The sequence below is a fragment of the Chelonia mydas genome, chromosome 3 (assembly GCF_015237465.2).
Source record: "Chelonia mydas isolate rCheMyd1 chromosome 3, rCheMyd1.pri.v2, whole genome shotgun sequence".
Lineage (NCBI taxonomy): Eukaryota > Metazoa > Chordata > Testudines > Cheloniidae > Chelonia > Chelonia mydas.
In genome coordinates this window covers 102,482,901-102,499,404 of record NC_057851.1, presented here as the reverse complement: position 1 = coordinate 102,499,404, position 16,504 = coordinate 102,482,901, and the positions used below count along the sequence as shown (strand labels likewise).

General features: G+C 43.6%; 1 protein-coding gene across 2 annotated transcripts in view; it reads left to right on the top strand.

Moving 5' to 3' along the window:
• Positions 1-1,655: 1,655 nt before the first annotated feature.
• The window catches only part of NHSL1 (NHS like 1), a 248,368-nt gene continuing 233,519 nt past the window's right edge, over positions 1,656-16,504 (top strand). For both annotated transcript variants that reach the window (XM_043543033.1, XM_043543030.1), the window contains exons 1-2: positions 1,656-1,688; positions 2,119-2,228. The gene's annotated coding sequence lies outside the window, so the exon portion shown is untranslated. The remainder of the gene's footprint in view (positions 1,689-2,118; positions 2,229-16,504) is intronic.

The following is a 16,504-nucleotide window of genomic DNA, read 5'->3' as shown; positions in this document are numbered from 1 at the left end:
ATGTAAAATGGCCAGGATAGGGGACTGGGAAAAGGGGTTTGAGACTGATGCTGTTGGCAGGAAAAACTGGGCAGTCCCTTCCCTTGTGCAGTGCTCCATGGAAGTCACTGTAGCTCTGAGAAGCACAGGGATCTGCTCACATGGACTAGCTTGCAGGCTTGGGCCCAGGGGAGCTGGAGCAATTTTTATAGTTTTTTTTATATGCTGATGATGGAAACCATGTATTTGGTGTTTGTTATTAGTGCTTCAAGCTGGGGGTGCAGCAGCACCCCTACTTCCAGCGTCACTGATTGGTCCTGAGGTATAAGCTAGGGCAGAGTTGTAAAAACAAGTTTAAAATTGATATGCTATGTAAGGGGAGATTTCAGTCAGTCATATTGGTTACTGGTATCTTCAGAGCTTGGGCCAAAATGCCAATCGGGGGTTCTGCAGCATTAGCATGCAACAAAGGTGATCTTCAAGATAGTGTATTGATATTTAAAATAAAAAAAAAACAGCACCTTTGGAGGAGAATTAAAAAAAAACACCACCATATTTTTAATATAGCACCACTAGTATGCATGTGGGAGGTACAGATATAAAGATATGGGATGAAATCCTGGCCCCATTGAGGTGAATGGCAAAACTCTGACTTCCATGTCCTAAGAAATGTACAGTAGGTTTTATTTTACTTAAAAGGACAATTTCAGACAAACTTTATAGGTCAAATTCACTCCCCAGCTCCTGCATATTTTTGCTTTTTCTGAGCAGTCATTATGGTTGTGTCAGATTACTTGGAAGTTTTTCAGTGAGGACAGATATCTATTGTGGCCTAGACTGACATCAACCAGTGCTCCAGAAGAGTGGGACTACCCACATTTTTTGGTTAACCGGAGTAAAATGACAGAAAACCTATTTCTTTCTCATGTAGAATTTGCCCCTTTTTAATGCCCACATCTCAGACATCTCCAGCTCCACAGCCAGAGTAAGCCACAAATGATGAAGCTGAACGTATGACCTGTACATTAAGGCTGAGTTCTAAAATTCAAACCAAAGCAGCATAATACAGATCACTGTTCAGGGAGCAACTGGAAAGTATAAATTCTTCCTCTAAAAAAACATAACAATGAGGACTTTATGGTTCTAGTTTCAAAGTATCAGCTCAGTCTCTTCAGCATTTCTGGCCAGGTAGTTTGAATTTATGGGCACAGCTACAGTAAATAAACACATTGATCCCACATGACCACATATACACTAGCAGATTGGCACATTGTTAATATTTCAGCAAGACCAGATGTGTGATGGTCAGGACTAGTAATCAGAACAGTGACAGTCATCCTACTGGACAGAGCTCGGGTCAGGGACCAGGGAGGAACCAGACAAAGAACAGAACTGGGGCAGGACAGGAACAAGGCAGACACAGAAGCAATCACATCTGCAAGCCTAAGCATTGCACAGCCAGTGACCTGGTGCTAAGCTTAAAAAAGCAGGTGTGCTGGCTCCCTTTATCCAGCTGGGTGGGCTGGCCAAACAGGCCATTCTGCTGTAGCTCAGTTGTGTTAATTAGTCTGCCTGGGGATTGAGGTAACTAGTCCCAGGCTCACCTGTAGGCCCTCATTCCATCCTGACAAATGGTTAATGGATGGATAAGTATACTTTCCTCTGTGCCATGACTCTCCATTTACTACTACCAGCTCAAATGGATTAAAGTGAGTAAAGAGTAGTTTAGTGCTCCACCTACAATAAGCAATGAGTAATTTCTACAAGCCTTTGTAGTTTTCCACTTGTGGATATAGACCTTTAAAGTTACTGGAGCCCTAATGTTGTAACTGAACTTGTAACTTAAAGGTGTGGAGCATATGGTTATGATACTTAGTGAGTCAACATTTTTAGCACATGTACTTTAAAATAAAATAGATATTGACCTGAAACTCTTAATAGAGTTTCTACTGCCTTTTCCTCTGTTTGTCTTCTTTGCCACTCCCATTCTGTCTCCCACTCCCCAGTTTGTTCCCCCGTTTCTCATTATTAGGAGAAATGCAGCAGGCAAGCTTTCTCAGGCCATATCAGATACCTACATTTTCCCCATATTTAGGCACTTAATTTGATGCTTGTAATTTGTTATCTTTGTTCTAGCAGAAAGGGGGAGCTGTGCAACAAAAAAAATTAAAAATAAATAAAATAACACACATTCTCAATGCTGCAAAGGGGGACGTAAGAAGTTTTCCAACAAGAAACTCTCAGAAGAGGTAAGATTATATGCATGTGTTTCTAGCAGTACCTTTTGTGAAAATATAAAATTCCTTTTGTGGAAAAACAAAATTGGTATCTGTTCTTCTAATTAACTTCACTATTTTAATCTGTTCTCTCTTTATTATGATAAATGCTTTAGCTCTTCAATTGCTTTAGATAAGGAAGTTTCTAAGGTTGTTTTTTTCCTTCCTATGCCCCTTCCTTCTCTGTAGGCAGAAACTGATGTCTTGCTGACACAGTGAGACTATAGCAGTCCCTCCCAGTGACATTTCCATTTCTTATTTTGCCTGGGGATTATTCCCACGCCAAAAATTTTTGGGTTTTTTAAGATTTAAGTTAAATTTCCAGTCTACAAATGCAGGACCAGAGCCTCACTTAGTGAAATTAGTGCTATTTTATTGACTGCAGTGGAGTTTCACTCTTTGACACCAGCTGAGCATCTGGCCTATAGTTTTGTTTAATGATTAATGCTCTTCCAACCCTGGTTCTGTATTAAATATTATCCTTTCCCTGAACCATACTCAGTGGAACTACTCATCTGTATAAAGCTAAGAACATACATAAAGGTTTTGCAGGATCAGGGCTGAAAGCTGAACTTCTCTAGTAAGAAGAAAATCAGTGTTAGATCCTTAATTTTTATTTAACCCATCTATTATTAAAACTTCAAGTATTATAAAAATTAGTATAGTCATTATCTCATATAAGGAATTTCAGTTGCAGATATGTCTTCATGGTTTTGTGGCAAGCACAGTATTCAACAGATATAATTAAAAAAAAATAATTAAGACACCATCACCTATTCTTTATCTAACTCTAATATAGTTGTTTTTTTTTTTTTTAAAAAGACTACAAAGTCCCTTTGGCTCATTAATTCCATCTTCTACACATACCCATTTGTTAGTCTCTAAGGTGCCACTAGTACTCCTTTTCTTTTTGCGAATACAGACTAACACGGCTGCTATTCTGAAACCTGTCAAAAAAGTACAGTTCTCTTAATTCAAACATCCTTGTGAACAAGCTATATAGTCCTAGTTAAGTGGCTATTCCAATTAAAAGAAAGTCATTTAAAATATGCCTAAATCTTATAAAATACAGCCCTGAACAAAAATACAAGAATAAAAATGTTAATAACTGAATTTCATCGTTACTTAATCTTATTTTAATATTTATTGGCAACTTCTGTATTACAAAGACAGTGCTTAAAGTGAAGTTCTAACTGGCTAACTATCATTACCTGGATATTAACAACTCATGGTAGTAAAGTTTAGTACAGGTGTTTTTGCAGGATTAGGGCCTAAGAGTTTTTAAATATTGCCCTATATGATACCTTTTGTCAGTAAAAACACATGGAAGGAGAATCCTACTTTTCCAAGTCTGCCACTATATTTCCTCAAATCTTTGTAGCTTCTTCATCTGTTAAAGGCAATACTAATGACAGAACCATAAGTGACTGATGGTTTTTTGCAGATGAATATGATCCACAGAAATATAATGGCCATGTCCTGTAGATCTCAGTTCTTCTGTGCACTCCACAGCAATTCAGCAACTGCTCCTATTATACTCCCATTGGCTGTGTCCTGCCATTAGCACTAACTCCTGTGTTACCTCAAAAGCCTTGGGATGCACTGAAGAACTTTAGATAGATATCCACACTGATACAACTAACCCAGTGCTAGCCACTGGTGGGGATTTTTTCATAAAATTTCATAGCATAGCTAATGCCAAAACTGCAGTGGAAGAGTTTCTAGTACTTCAAGTATCTTGGATACTAAATTATGCTGCAGTTATGAGGGAAATGTAGAGGACAGAATAACTATTTTCCATTTCCCCCCCAGATTCCCTGTCCACAAGCAGTCTATGATTTTGTTCTTCTCTACACATGCAGCAAAAATAGGACAATAGTCCAATTAAGCAGCAGTCATTGCCATTCACTAACACAAAGCTAAATTGGTTCCATAGGGGATATCCCAGTATAGTAGTCATGATTAAGAGCATCCCAACAGAATACTGTATGGGGTCAGAGGAGGAACAAGTGTGAGGATGGAGAGTGTGGTTTTCATCTATGCCTGCATTACATATTGAAGAAAGAGAGACAAGGAGGTGGTGGTAATTTCTTTTATTGGCCCACCTTGTCTTTCTAATATCCTGGGGCCAACAAGGCTAAAACACTGCCTGCATATTGAAGTAACTCATTTGGTTTGTAACCTTGCATGTTGTGCTGGCTTACTTGGATTTTGTTTCTGTGTAGGGGTCACTTATCTGAAAACCTACACTATACATTAATTACAAAACAATCATTAAAATATGCTGTATGTGTGGCTTTTGACTTGTGTGTGTGTTTAAAGAGAGGTTGTGCCTTTTCATGTGCTCTTGAGTACTGTCTAGTGTAAGAAAGGAAAAGCAGTGGAAGAGGGAGAGCAGAGATGCAGTGAGGGTCTCCTGTGCTTGTCTCTAGGGCAGTGGTTTTCAACCAGTGGTCCATGGATCCCGTGTGTGTGTGTGTGGGGGGGGTGGTGTCTGCGAAAGGTTGCTGTTACTATAGAATAGTGGTTTTCAACCTGTGGGCTGCAGACTGTACCTAACATTTCCAAAGGGGTCTGCACTTCATTCAAATTTTTTTTAGTAGTCTGCAAATGAAAAAAGGTTGAAACCCCCTGCGGTAGAGTCAAGTTTTGGTTGGTAGGAGAAGACACAGGAGGGTAGTTTTCCCCTCTGGGAAGAGTGAAGTTCTAACTGGTACGGGGGTGGGTGGGCGAGGCAAAGATGATCCCACTTCAGCTGGTCCCCACAGGGGCTGGCAGAGCGGAGGCAGGCTTTCTTTTCACCTTTGCGGCTGGCTGCCAGGGGGGAGGCTCTGGCAGAGGCTCCAGTTCGGGAAGCCACAGGTAGGCGGCGGCCTCTTTTCCCAGGTTTGTTGGTGCGCGTGTTTATTTCCCCCTCTCTCCCTCCTGCTTTCGCTTTCCGGGTTTGGTTTGGAGTTTGGGTGGACGTTCAGAGGAGTGAGTGACTGCAGCAGCTCAGGGGGTCCCAGGTGGCTGCTCAGGCTGCGCTGGGCTTTTTCTTTCCCTTCCTCTCTTCCGCTTCTTTTTTCTTTTCCTGGTTTTCCTTCTTTGTGGCTGTAGCCAGGGCACTCTGACCTCCCCCCCCCCCCCCCGCTTCCTCCTCCCCATCTCCACTTTGGGGGGAGAAACTTGGGCTGTTTTCCTGTCTCCTCGCTACAAACAACTTCACCGCTTCTCCTCCTCCCACTGAGCCAGCTTCTTTCCCCTCTGTCGCCCTGAGTGCAATGTGCCTCCTGCTGCCCCAGCTGGACTTCTCTCTGCACCTCCCGCACGTGAGCGCCGTTCAGGGCTTCTCCCGGGGTGCAGCGTGAAGTCTCTCCCCCCCGTAATCTCTCTCTGGAGCTGAGGGTGGGGAACAAGTTTTGTGGATTGTCGGTTTTCCCTCTGAACGCTTGCGGCTCTTGTTTTTGAATGAGGATTTCTTGCTCCCGGGAAGTGTAACCCCCCCAGCCCCCGCGATGCCTTTCCCGCTGAGGACGGTGGAGCCCCTGAAGCTGTGCAGGTTGGAAGATGCTCTGCCGGGCCCGGCCAAAGCGGGGGACAAAGAGCGAGCGCGGGCGGGCGACGGGGCCGGGAGCGGCCGGCGCGGCGCGGGGCTGCTGCTGTTCGGCTCGCTGGAGCAGGTCAGCTCGCACTCGCTGGTCTCCCTGCTCTGGCAGCTCTCCGACCTCTCCCGCTGCGCCAGCGACATCTTCGGCGAGATCCAGAGCCAAGCGGACGCCCTGTGCCGACGCAGCGCCCGGCTCCAGCGCCGCCTGGGCTCCCTGCGCGCTCTGAGCGCCCGCCTCGACCACCGCCGCGTGAAAATCCGTGAGTTGCCTGCCAACTTCTTCTCGCCCGCTTTGGGGTGGCTCGCTGCTGGGGCCGGGCTCGCCCCCCGGCCGGAGCTGCCCGGCCCGAGCGCAGAGCGCGTTGTTTGCAGTAAGAACCGTGTGTGTGGGGGGGATGCAGACCTGGCCGTGAAGCTGCCTGGTGAACAGTGGAAGCCCTGGGGGGAAAGCCGGGGGAGTTTAAGGTCTTTCCCGTCCCCACAGTTAGTCCGCCCAGCTCAGCCTTTGAGCGAGCTGACCCAGCCTGTCCAGCCGGCCGGCTTTAAGGGAGCAGACACTCGGCTCCTGCCCAGGTCTGCAGGGTTAACTGGGGGGAAAGGGACACATTGAAACTGGTGGTTTTCCCGAGCCTGGCCGCTCCACTGGGGAATCTGTCCCGCCCGCGTACCACGTCTGCGTGCCTGATTGATGCCAGGCTTGCAAACCTCTTCGGCGGGGATGGGGAATCCGCAGGGCTGAGCTGATCAGCCAAGACGAGGTTTGTTTTGAGGCTGTTAATCAGGCAGGCTCGGAGCACGAAATGGGCGGGCCCCTAAGCCGCAGGGAGCCCCATACATTTAGCATGGAGCAGTTTGCACGGTTAGGGTTTTAGGCCTTGTTTGCGCTCGGAAGATCCATCCTAATAGAAAATGTGTTAACTAAGATGTTAACTTGGTGTGGCCAAGGCCAGTTGTTTAAAAACGAGTTAAATGGTTGTGATTTAGCTGTTAGCCATGACCAGCTGAAAATATTTGAAAGGGCAACTTTGTCCGGTCTAACTGGTATTAACATGATATGAAACTCGACAAACCTGGATACACACTGGAAAATGCATCACATTAGAAAACATATGTGTTAAGTGACATTAATGTGATGCATTTTCCCTTGTAGATCTGTCCTCAGTGCCTGCCTGCCTCCTCCCCTCAACATCCTGCTGTCATTTATTACTTCATGTAAAAAAACAAAACAAAACGCGTTGAGTGCTGTTATTTCTAATAAGTTGGAGCCTAATAAACATTCCCCAACCTGGCCCTCCACTCTCATTGAAATAGAAAACTCCAGCCAAGCTTGCTTCACATAATCGTCTCCCCTCTCTCTCAGCCGAAGTTCAGAGGGATCACGACACGGTTTTCACACGAAGTTCCACTTTTTGTTCCAGTAGTTCTCTTTTTGGCTCCTGTGCATGGAGCAGTTGGAATTTCCTGCTGGCTCAGGGTAGTGAAGTTTTCAGCATGGAGGGTTTTTTTTCCAGTCTCTCTCTGCCTGTCACAGATCTGACTTAGTGAAAAGCAGGGCTGTAGGATAAAGAACAGTGAACTGACAGTACAGTGTGAGGGATTTGTTTGTCAGCACTTTTAACGCTAGTAGTTTTCAGCTATAATATGGCTCAGTTACTGTGAGACTTTTCTTTTATGTCTGGTTTATGCAGTTTTTTGAACCAGTTTAGTTATATCCATTCATCAGATTGCTTGTGTATACCTCAATTAACATTTTAAAATTTGTATATACTTTAGTTCTGTCAAACATTTTGTTGTTTTTTTTCTCTGTTCCATGGTGGTTCTGACTTGACTTTCATTTATATGATACTCTCTTATATGCAGATTAAATTTGTATTTATAACTCAATACAGAGCTCAAGCTGCAAAATCTAGAATTGCCCTTGGATTTTGAACCCCTCATGTTTGGGGTTTGTTTAGGTCCATCTTTGTTAGTCACCAAATCAGTTCACTGAGAAGGAACCTAAAAGCTGTCTAAACAAGTACCAAGGGAGTTATTTTTCAGTTTGTATAGACTACATGGAGTTCAAAAGAGTGGAAGATCTTTGAGATATTACCTTTGCTCTCCCAAGCATGCACACACAATTAGGTGGAAAGAAGACCATTCTGTAAATCTCAGAAAATTCCTATAATCACTACATTTTTCAACTGGCACAGAGAAAAGGGTACATCAAAGTCTCACCTGATAGATGTAGTTTCTTGGTCTGTAGGATGACCAGACATCTCAACATTAGGGGCTTTGTGTTATATAGCGACTATACCCCCTGAAAAAAGTGTCCTGATTTTTGACACTTACTATCTGGTCACCCTATTGGCACGTGTTCTGGCACTCCAAAATGTAGGCCAAAGATGGCTTATCATCACCTCACTTCTTACACCACTTGAAAAGTACAATACTCAAGAATTTGCAAAAAGAAAACAGACTAACACGGCTGCTACTCTGAAATACTCAAGAATTGTTTTTCATTTTGTCTTTGTCTTCTCTGAATTCTTTTTGACATTTTCTTTGTGTATTTAAATTCCCAGAACTGTACATATTTCTTATATTCTGCCTTCCTCATGCATTTAGAGATGCCTCTCCAGTGTAGACAAATTACATTGCCTTTTCTTTATACCTCCGTGATTTACAAAGCCTCATTTAATTAATAAAGTTACATAGTTTATTGAGCTGTATTTAACCAATAGTGAGTTATGTTTATATTTAAAAATTTATTTAAAAAAAGATTTCTTGTGACGCAACCGTGGATTCTTGTGGATTATTTTGGATGACTAACAACTTTTTATAGCTGCTGTTCAGACTAACCATTTTAATATGCAGCTTAATGTTACCTGTTAATTCTCTTGTGACATGCTTTCTTCTGCTTGTATTCTTGAAAATGAGATTTAGTGGGGTGATCAACAGTAGTTAACATCATGAACTCATCTATAATGGAAGCTGTCAAGGCTTGTCTGCAAGTTTAACCCTGTGGTGCTGGCATTGAAGGAAGTATCTGCAAAACAAAGAGAGTAGTTTAATTATGTTTTGTTTTGTATACCAGTGTCACAAATATTTGCTTTTCAGAATAACATACCTTACACAATAAAAGCTTCACATAACAAACTATTAGCTGAAGGGAAGGAATGGAGGAGAGTAAATCAATTAACATTGTTCTCAGTTGTCGGGTCCTTATTGCTGGTGCACAGGTTGCTGAAAAGCATAGACTTTTCATTAATAATATTACAGTTGGTGGTTAAGTATTTTGGTTTAACTTTTGTGTTATGGAGCTTTCAAAAGTTTATTTTGTACTTGTTAGAGCCCAGAGAATCCCTCCCTGGGTTGAAGATCCCATCATCATGTCTTACATTCCTTCAGGCTAGAGAGAGGGATGGGACTCCCTTAAAGTTTGCCAATCAAGCAGTCATAAGGTGGTTGTTGCTCTAAGCTACTCATTGCTGCCTGGTCCCAGAATCTGGGGAACTATTTTTACTCTGTTTAGGAATATTAAGGGTTTTTTGTTTTTTTAAAATATGGGTTATAGTTTAGAACAATATGTGCACACACAGGCATGCACACAAGGGTGGGGCAGGAGTGGAAGCAACATAACCATAACAAACCCTTTTGTCTTTGATTCTTGGTCATTAGTCATTCTCAAAACAGCCATGCAGTATGCTTGTTTGTCTGGCTACATACCTGAGTGTAAGGCCCATATGTTCCTCAATGCTGCTATAACATCCTGTAATTTTATGTGTTAATAGCATTAGTAATTTAAAATTTGTCTTAAACTGTCAGCTAGTTCTTTTTAGTTATCAACCTTTGGTCTCCCTAATGCTCATTTTAGAGAAAATCTGTTCTGCTTAAAGAATGTGTTAATTAAAATACATTCACTGAGTGCCCTGGATGCAGATGGACATTTAGACTTTTCAAACCAGTAAAGAATACATGTGTCTAGGCTGGCCACGTGTCTGGTTTTCGACCGGAATGTCTGGTCAAAAAGGGACCCTGGCGGCTCCGGTCAGCACTGACAACCGGGCCATTAAAAGTCCAGTTGGCGGTGCTGCAGGTCTAAGGAAGGCTAGTCCCTACCTGTCCTGGTACCGCGCTGTGCCCTGGAAGCGGCCAGCAGGTCCAGCTCCTAGGTGGGGGTGGGGCCACACAGGGCTCCGTGCATTGCCCCCGCCCTGAGCACCAGCTCCACATTCCCATTGGCCAGGATCTGCAGCCAATGGGAGCTGGTGGGGGAGGTGTGCCTGTGGGCAAGAGCAGCACGCGGAGTCCCGTGGCCCCTTGCCTAGGAGCTGGACCTGCTGGCTGCTTCCGGGGTGCAGCGTGGAGCCAGGCCAGGCAGGGAGTCTGCCTTAGCCCCGCTGCACTGCTGACCAGGAGCCACCTGCGGTAAGCCCATGCCCCAACCCCAAGCCACAGTCCCCAGCCCTGAGCCCCCCCCAAACCCGGAGTCCTCTCGTGCACCCCAAACCCCTCATCCCTGGGCCCACTCCAGAGCCTGCACCCCTAGTCGGAGCCCTCACCCCCGCCGCACCGCAACCCCCAGCCCTGATCCCCCTCCTGCCGTCCGAACCCCTCAATCACAGCCCGGAGACCCTCCTGCATTCCAAGCTCCTCATCCCCAGAGCCCGCACCCCCAGCCAGAGCTCTCACCCCCTCCTGCATCCCAACCCTCTGCCTCAGCCCAGAGCCCCCTCCCGCACCCTGGAGGGCCCCCTCCCGCATCCTGAACTCCTCATTTCTGGCCCCACGCCGGAGCCTGCACCCCCAGCCGGAGCCCTCACCCCCTCTCGCACCCCAACCCCCTGAGCCAGCCCAGTGAAAATGAGTGAGTGAGGGTGGGAAGAGCAAGCGATGGAGTGAGTGGCAGTAGGGCCTTGGAGAAAGGGGCAGGGCATGGGTGGGGCTTCTGAGGAGCGGTGAGGCAGGGGGCTGGGTAAGGGTGTTCGGTTTTGTGCAAGTAGAAAGTTGGTAACCTTACACGTGGCACACATTTGTAACTCTTATAACAGTGGAATCTTCTTGTCTATCTAAACAGAATAGGCTGGATTTCTGTAATGCATTTCATGTGGAAAGTCCACCTTCTGAATACTTAAAATGCACTGTACTAGCTTTCTGTTCTGGTCTATATGCAATTCAAGATGTTGGAGACAATCTGTAGAGCCCTGTGTGATCTGGAAGATCATGTCTTTTCCTATGTCCCTCTGTGACAAGTAAGGTCGAGTGAGGTGTCTTGGCTGTCTGTGCCTGAAAATTGGCCTTCTGTCTTCAGCAGTAGAATACTCTGTTGAAGACCCCATCTTTGGAACTTGTTCCTCTCGACTGCCTAATGGAGCTGAAGTTTGAGATTCAGATCATGCTGCAGGTTTGTTTGTAAGATTTATTAAGAGAAAAGCTAGTATAGTGCATGTTAAGCTCCTTTTTATTTGAATTTTGCATCATGAGCAGTGTGTTGTGCAGCAACTATGGCTATTAAGATGCAAAGTCTTTCCTGGGTTTGATGACTTGGAGTTAATGGCCCAAGGTGATAGTGGTTCTAAGCACTAACGGCTCAAAGTGGTTGTGCATGCAATATTGTGACCTTAGTTTGGCTGTATTGGTATTTCTAGAGAATTCATTCCTGGAACAGAGCCATTAGATTTTTGACAATCCTTCCTCAGGTTTTCATTAAGCTTATGTAATTTCCTCATTGTTGTATGCCTTTGTAAAACACAGTAGTTATAGTAATAATAATAATAATAAACAACAGTCGCACTTTCATCTTCAAGGCACTGTGCAAACTTCATTGAAACAGGATTGAGTAATGTAATATACCTTAAAAAAGGGAAATTTTCAGATTTTAAACTTCACAGCCAAGATGGGGACTGGGAGTAAATGCAAGTGTGAGCCTACTAGGTGTGATTGTCATTTTATGAGCAGTGGACAAATACTCATGAGATGGCAGTAGTGGCTCTTGAGTGAATTATACCCTTTTCTTTACTCATTTGGGGCCTGATACTATGAGGTGCTAGACACCCTCAAATGTCATTGCTTTTTAGGGAGTCAAGGGCACTCAGCACCTTTCAGGAAGCACTCGGGGTCTCATCGTATATGTAAATATGGTGCTGTAAACAGAGGAGTGTTTATGCAGATAAAAGCATGCTTTTTCCTGAAAATTTACAGACTCAATTAACCCTCAATTAAAATTTAATCCTAAAGCATCCATCCAGTGTGAATTCCTGGATTTCACCAGGTATGATTGCTTAATCTAATTTGACTGTTTAGATGCTTCAATTCTTCTTAGTTACAAGTATGACTTACATGCGTTTGTAGAAGAAATCTTCTAATTATTTTGTACATATAATCTGCATTATAAGGTTTTGCATTTAGAAAACTGGTCTGAAGACACTCTCCAGGATTAAATGGAGTGAAGACAAGGTAGTTACATGTTCATTTCACTCTGTTTCATTCTCCTTACCCAATTGATGGAACAATGAGAGGAAGTTCTCGACATCAGGCCGTTCTGCTTCCACTCTGATCAGGAAACTCCTCTGATCAACAGAAAGAATGAGGAGTACTTGTGGCACCTTAGAGACGAACAAATTTATTTGAGCATAAGCTTTCTTGGGCCAAAGCCCACTTCATCAGATGCATATAGTGGAAAATACAGTAGGAAGAGGGAGAGAGAGATATTGGTCTTAACGAGATCAGTCGATTAAGGTGGGCTATTATCAGCAGGTCTCATTAAGAGTTGGTATGGCAACCCCCATTTTTTTTCATTATCTATCTGTCATCTTCCTACTCTATTTTCCACTGCACGCATCTGATGAAGTGGGCTTTAGCCCACGAAAGCTTATGCTCAAATACATTTGTTCGTCTCTAAGGTGCCACAAGTACTCCTCGTTCTTTCTGTTGATACAGACTAACACGGCTACCACTCTGAAACTTGTCCTCTAATTAGGTGGCTTTTGGCTGAGGAGCACACAGAGTAGAACATAAGCCTGGCTACACAGCATTGATCAGCCTGTTCTGGAGATAAGACAGGACATGTATTTGTTGTAGGGGCTAGGAGGAGACGTGATATCTATGTAAATATTAACACTGCTTTCTTTCTTTGTGGATCACGCTGTTCACAGGCCTGGGAGGTCACACCTCTTGCCTCTTCCACATCTCCCCAGTCCTTTCTGCTTCTTCAAGGAGATATTAGGAAGGAAATACTATGAAATGAACCTTGTGAAGTTTTCTGGGTCAGATGTCTCCCATACTAGGGTGGGATTTGGTTTATTGCACTTTGTGCTGCAGAAGAAGAAACTGACTCGTGTGTGGGGGGGACTTTAACTACTGTTGTTTTCTAGGGCCTGATCTACACTTAAGTTAAGTCAACATAGCTGTGGTGCTCAGGAGTGTGAAAAATTCTCACCCCTGAGGCTAGGTGGATAGAAGAATGCTTCCATCAACCTGGCTACCACCACTTTGGGAGGTGAAATTCCTACAGCAATGGGAAAAACCCCTTCTGTCCTTGGGCAGCATCTATGCTATGACACTACAATGGCATAGCTACAGCCCCATAGCTGTGCGGCTGCAGCGCCTGTAGTGTAGACATGGCCTGCATCCACAACTCTATCAGTCCTGAAGATATAACACAATATGTAGGAAATGCATCATTTTATACTTTCTAAATTGTTCCTAGAGAAATATAATACGCACACACTTTAAAAAAAAAAAAATGCATGAGCGTGCTAATATCAGAGAGAGGTAAACTGAAGCAGGCAGAGAGAGTCCTTGCAGAAGTTTGGCTTTCTGTTTTTCTGATACAAGGGAACTGTAGACTTATTAGCACAATTGAGTTGAGGCTTCATCTCCTGCTATTTTGTTTAGTAAGTATTTCCCACTCTCTGTGAATAAGGCAGTGCTGGAGCACATTTCCTGCTTTAGCTGAACAGGAAGTTTTATTCAGCTTATTCCTAGGGAAACCTGTTCTCCACCCCCAACCACCAAAGTGAACATTGTTCAAGGCAGCATCAGCAGTGGGCTAAGGATGATGGACTGATTGATTTATTGATCTGACTGTAGCTGTTTGTAGAATGAAGGATTGTATAAAATATCTGCCACGTAGTAATAAAATGCTGTTTTAAAAGAGGGCAGTGTGCAGCTCAGAAATCTTCACTGAGGAGAGGCTGCCCCTCTGGATCAAAAACTTCATTCTAATGGCAAAACTTCCCTTCCCTCTGGTCTCTATGCTGCCATTTATTCGAATATGTAAATATACTGATGGTCTGTACTTCAGTGTTACCTAGAACAAATAACATAGCACAATTAAATGTGCAATGACAGAGTAGTTAAATGTGAAACCAAACATATTTTTTTCTTTAATATATTTGAAACCAATGCACATCCATCTGTGGTAATATTAATAATTTTTTGCTTGACTTGCTGAATTTCCTTTTATTCGCTAACCTAACTAGACTACCCCTTTTAGATGCGCTACAAGAGGGAGGAGATTGAGAAATAACATGAGACTTGGAAAAGTGTGTTGAAAATCAGTGATTATGCATTAAGGTCCCAGTTTCTTTTCTAGTCCTAGAGTAGCCATAAGCAAAACATGATCAAAGCATATCCTGCATTTTGTTGAAAAGATCAAACCAACCTGCTAATTATAGTATTATTCATGGGCGTAGGCTGCGTATGAACCTTCCTGATTGGCTGTCAGTAATTTACCACTTGTGAGATTGCAGAAAACGCCTATGTACGTGCAGGTCAAACATAGACTAGTGTGGGTGGACTTTGTAAGATGCTTGTACGTTATATAGTGTAGTCTTACTTGAGAGGGAGGGGTTATTGTAATTCCAAGCTTCCTCCCCCTTTGGTCAGCTGAGAGTTGTATTATTTTTTTACATTAGGCCAAATTGTCTGTGTGGTGGTGGTGTTTTTCTTTTGGTGCTTGGCTAGAATAAGTATCAAACTGATTTCATTTGAGATCTTGTTATTTCATAAGAATTTTGGTTATGAAGATTTAAGATTATGGGTTAGTAACTGAACCACTCTATTTGAATATTGCAAATTAAAAACCTCTCTAACCTGTTGTGCAAAGTAAGCTTATTGATCTGCCCAACTTCCACTGGGCAGGTCTGCACATCACAAAAAACTACCACCACAGTTGGCAATTTTGTTTGTAGCTTCTGCAGAAAGATCTATAGGTGAATGAGCCTATATTATCCTCTCATTTCTAAGTAAAAAGAAAAGGAGTACTTGTGGCACCTTAGAGACTAACCAATTTATTTGAGCATAAGCTTTCGTGAGCTACAGCTCGCTTCATCGGATGCTTATGCTCAAATAAATTGGTTAGTCTCTAAGGTGCCACAAGTACTCCTTTTCTTTTTGCAAATACAGACTAACACGGCTGTTACTCTGAAACTGTCATTTCTAAGTGGCCTTCCAGGTCAGGGTTGTGGCATTTTGGCAAGACTACTGCTGCCTGTGCTGAACCTGTTCTCTGGATAAATGGGAGACTGAAGTCTCCCGGGCTGTCAATCTGGCACCTTTCATGAGCATTTACAAAAATGGAAGGATGTCACGCATATTCCAAACATGCACCTGTGCCTGTGAACTCAGTCTGCTGTGTTTTCTGAATCAGCATTCCCTAAAGTAAGTGTCAGTTCTTAGAAGACTCTCCCATAGTGCAGAGCTTGCAAAGGTCTGCTAATAATGAACACCTGCTACTCTATTAACCTGTTGGGGTTTCCTCCCCTTGCTTTCCAGCTGATCCAAGACCTGGCAACCAGCACACTACTCTAATTATAAAGTGTATCTGCATGCAGGAACAAAATTGAAACTATATCTAATGTAGCTTATGGAAATGCACCAAAAAGTGCTAAGGAGGCCAGTTCAATCAAGGAGGAAGTGGCCTATTCCCAACAGTTGACAAGAAGGGGTGAATATCAACAGAGGGAAAATTACTTTTTGTAGTGACCCAGCCACTCCCAGCCTTTATTCAGGCCTAATTTGATGGTGTCAAGTTTGCAAATTAATTCCAGTTCTGCAGTTTCTCATTGAGGTCTGTTTTTGAAGCTTTTTTGTTGTTGTTGAAGAATGCCCACTTTTAAGTCTGTTATTGAGTGTCCAGGGAGATTGAAGTGCTCTCCTACTCGTTTTGAATGTTACAATTCTTGATGTCTGATTTGTGTCCATTTAATCTTTTGCATAGACACTGTCTGGTTTGGCCAATGTACATGGCAGAGGGGCATTGCTGGCACATGATGGCATATATTAAATTAATAGATGTGCAGGTGAATGAGCCCCTGATGGTGTGGCTGATGTGGTTAGGTCCTATGATGGTGTCCCTTGAATAGATATGCGGACAGAGTTAGCAACAGGGTTTGTTGCAGGGATTGGTTCGTGGGTTTGTTGCATGGTTCGTAGTTGCTAGTGAGTATTTGCTTCAGGTTGGGGGGCTGTCTGTAAGCGAGGACTGGCCTGTCTCCCAAGGTCTGTGAGAGTGAGGGATCGTCCTTCAGGATAGGTTGTAGATCCGTGATGATGCACTGGAGAGGTTTTAGTTGGGGCTGTAGGTGATGGCTAGTGGTGTTCTGTTACTTTCTTTGTTGGACCTGTCCTGTAGTAGGTGACTTCTAGGTACCCTTCTGGCTCTGTTAATGGGCCACAT